General features: G+C 35.0%; 1 pseudogene; it reads right to left on the minus strand.

Moving 5' to 3' along the window:
• Positions 1-716: 716 nt before the first annotated feature.
• On the minus strand, positions 717-1,177 carry LOC116911608 (annotated as a pseudogene).
• Positions 1,178-4,251: the final 3,074 nt, after the last annotated feature.

Genomic DNA, 4,251 nt, shown 5'->3' on the forward strand with positions numbered 1-4,251 from the left:
TGGGATTGAGGTGTTCTCACTTGGGTCCTTTGGTTTATTGACTATTTTGAGTTCTGTGGGCTGAATCGTGGGTTTTCTGTACTTTTTTTGGCTAATATCCACTTGTTGTTGTTGTTGTTGTTGCTGCTGCTGCTGTTGTTGTTAGAACAACTCAGGAAAACAAAATTCCTGTTAATTAATTGATGGACATTATTTAACACATATATCAAACAGGCCAAAACAAACAAACAAATAAATAAATAGCCAAACAGCAACTTCATAGACAAAAAAAAAAGGAGAAAAATTCCTTTTTATCTTTGGCCTTTTTAACCATCTCATACAAAACAACAACTTATAGTACAGCTAGGTACATACACACAAAAAAGTTACTGAAATGCTCAGAATAAGACCTTTTTCTGCTGTTATTTGTTTTGTTTTTTTACAAGTTTTTTTTGTCTCCTTTGAGATTAAAATGAACATGGTCACACTACACGTACAGTCTGAAGTATGACAGAAAAACGTTCTGAAGGCTGGTTCTGTCACCAGTTATCTTTTAAAATGGCTGACCCCTAACAATGTGTACAAAGATATAAAATATAAATAAAAAATACAAACAAGGTTTCCTTTTAAAGTACTTTTAAGAAAAAAAAAAGCAGGGTCTGGGAAGTTCTTGTTCTTTTTTCCTCCCATGTTGCCAATGCATGTGGTAGTTTTGGTGGGGTGGTGGAGAGTGCATGTCATGTGTGGGTGACACTGCCCACAGCGGGCAGGCAGGGCATGCTTCTCTCCTCGATAGGGACAACGTTTAAATTCTGAGACAGGAAGTAGAGAGTGAATTGGTCACAGGGCATAAGATTACCTTTTCTTTTTGTTGTCAAGTCATCGTCATCAGTCTTCTGCTTCTTGGTGTCAACATCATATCCTTATCATCCCCTGCAACCCACTTGCCTATACGAGCCTCAATTTCTTCACCTTCATCCTCTTCCTCACCATCACCTTCGTCTTCCTCCTCTTTCTCCCCACCGTCTCCCTCGTTGTCACTTACCTCATTGTCAGCCTCCTGCTCCCCATTTCCTCATTTTGAGCGTTCCCATTGGCAAGTGCCATCTCTTCTCTTCTCTGCCTCGTCTACACCTTGCTTTTCCATCAAGTCCTCAGTGGTGATCTCAGAGTTGGTGTCCACTGCCATGCCCGACATGGTGGGGAACTCCAGTGGACCGATGCTGCTAGTAAGGAATTAGTCAAGTTCAAGGACTCTGGCGAGAAAGCTACCAGAGTACGCATTTGAGGAGGAGGTGATGGTGGACAGTGAAGGTTGCTGCCTTGAACACAGAACACTACTGGGGAAGAGTGCAAAGATGGCTTTTCACAGCAGCCGGCCAGTCAGGGTGATATCTACTTATTAGTGAGTATACACCATGTATGTCATTTTGGGTCTGAATTACTTCACTCAGGATGATATTTTCTAGTTCCATCTGCCTGCAAAACTCAGGATGTCCTCATTCTTAATACCTGAGTAGTTGAGTAGTATTGCATTGTGTAAATGAACCAGATTTTCTCTATCCATCCTTCTATCCTGGGGAAATCTGGTTGTTTACAGCTTCTGGCTATCACAAACAAGGCCCCTATGTACTTAGTGGAACATGTGCCCCTGTGGCATGGTGGGACATCTTTTGGATATATTTCCAAGAATTGTATAGCTGGGTCTTCAAGGACATTTATTTCCAATTTTCTGAGGAACCTCCAGATTGATTTCCAGAGTGGTTACACCAGTTTGCAATCCCACCAGCAATGGAGGAGTGTTCCTCATGTGTTGTAGGTTTTGATCTTGGTCCACTGTGAGGGATATAAGGTGTAATCTCAGGGTCAATTTAATTTCCATCTCTCTGTTCACTAAGGACTTTTGAACATTTCTTTAGATGCTTCTCAACCATTCAAGACTCCTCTGTGGTGAATTCTTTGTTTAAAATTTTATTCCATTTTTTGATTGGGTTGTTTGGTTTTTTGGTGGTTAGCTTCTTGAGTTCTTTATATTTTTGAATATTAATCCTCTATCAGATGTGGTGTTATATGGAGATTTTTCCCAATCTGTAGGTAGTCAATTTGTTCTATTGACTGTGTCCTTTGCCTTACAGAAGATTTTCACTTTCATGAGGTCCTATTTATAAACTTTTGATCTTAGAACCTGAGCCATTAAAATTATCATTTTTCTATTGTGTGCTAAGACAAAAACCTTTGTTAAGCAAAGATATTTTTATAAAGAATGTATTTTGTTTTCACACTGGAACTTTGTACATGGTAGACATATGCATTTCCACTGAGTCATATCACCAGAAATATAATACAGGAAGTTTTGTGTTTTTATTTGTTTGTCTGTGTGTTCATCCCTGTGTGTATAACATATTTTATATGCTATAACTTATAATTATAAAACTATTATATATAATTTCTAATATATATATATATTTATATGCATATGTATAGATAGTCATATAGGAGAGAAAATATGAGTTGTGAGGTCCATCAATGTCTTCCTCTGGTATCCCTATTAATGCACATTACATTTAACTATTATTTACAAGCATGTGATCATAAATCACAATACTTTTCTTCTATGTAACATGGACTATGGAGAGTACTTGGCATTTTGATACTTATTGAAGTGTATGGTAAGTTTAGAATTTTAGTAGAAATTAGATATTTCTTAATTTGTCATATCTTACTGAAATTTTAATTTAACTATAATTTATTATAATTATAAGTTGATTAAAAGTTAAATAAAATATGGTTTCAATTATAAACATGTTTCTTCATTATTTGTAAGTATAACAGTGTTTCCAGGAAAAAGTTAATTTTTTAAGTAATATGCTACTTAGGTAACTGCTAAAAGGGATTAATATTCATATAACTATCATGAGCAGCTCTTTACAACATGCAAATCTTTAGGTTATTCTATCTTAGAAGTTTGTTTCTTATCTTCTTTTTCATCTTCCAACTTTTATTTACGAATATCTTTGAAACCAGTAGCCAATACAATTGCTCTAAACTTACAAAATTAAAATTAATAACATACTACATATTCAAAGTATTCATTTTCACCCTTTTTACTTTGGAGAAACATGCAAATTCCTTCTTGCTTTTGCTTTACTCTCTTCTCCAACTAGACTGAGCATATTTCTTTCTTGTTACTTTCACATGAAACAACTGTGCTCATCAGCATGTTTTTTTTTAAAGCCTTATCAACTTAAGCTTAATTGAAGATTTAAATTTTTGCATTTAATTATATGGAAACTGATTGGAACTTGAGAATCAGTAGTTAATAGTTGAATAAGGTTAAATAAATTTTGCTTTAGAAGAAATTTTTATTAAGAACATTTTTATTTCTGTAGAATTGTAAATCAAAGCATATTCTTCCATGTTTAAAAAATTCCTTGCAGCACACAAGCTAACAAGTATTAGGTTATTTTACAAATCAATAATGGAAATGTTACACTGAATTTCAAACCAGAGTTTCACATGTACTATCTACACACTGATATATCCTGGGTTGTTATTTTAAAGAGATAGAACTTTTATATAAATCTTAGCTTTTCATACCAATGTATGCCATTTGACAATGAAAAAATACTATTTCAAAATGGGATATTATTTAGGGTAATTTTTATTCCTGTGAAGTTAATTATGAAACCAAATAGCCTCACTATAAACATCATACTTAACACATGTCAAGTCATGGTATTACTCGAGCTCAGCTCCATACCTTTAATCTTAAGGGCCTCATGCAAGAAACCCACAACCAACCGATCTAAATGGATAAACAAAAATAAAGATCAAGTGTATTTTCAGTATACACAGGGTTTCCACACCCACATTAATATTAAGATGTCAAGCTAATGTGACAGAGATGTAGGATAGAGGGAAAAGGAGAAATTTATGTAGACAATAATAGAAAACTCTAAGTGTGAGATTTATGTTTATCAAGATTAGTTTTCTGATGAACCTTTCACTGGTCTACAGTTAACATCCAGATAAAGGGCAATGCAGGGCATGTAAGGAAAACATATTTTCATGCATTCTATAGCAAGTCCATGACTCACTTCATCCTGGCATGGTGTTAAGGAGATACTTGACGATCAGTGAAATCAGGCAACTTTATACTGAATCTCAGAATTTGTAAGCATTCTCCAGATGTGAATAGAGCAGGAAGCAGGAGCAATGACACAAATTGTCACTGTACAATGGGATTCACATGCTTTGGCATTCTCCGAAGGA

Source organism: Rattus rattus, chromosome 10 (assembly GCF_011064425.1).
Source record: "Rattus rattus isolate New Zealand chromosome 10, Rrattus_CSIRO_v1, whole genome shotgun sequence".
Classification (NCBI taxonomy): domain Eukaryota; kingdom Metazoa; phylum Chordata; class Mammalia; order Rodentia; family Muridae; genus Rattus; species Rattus rattus.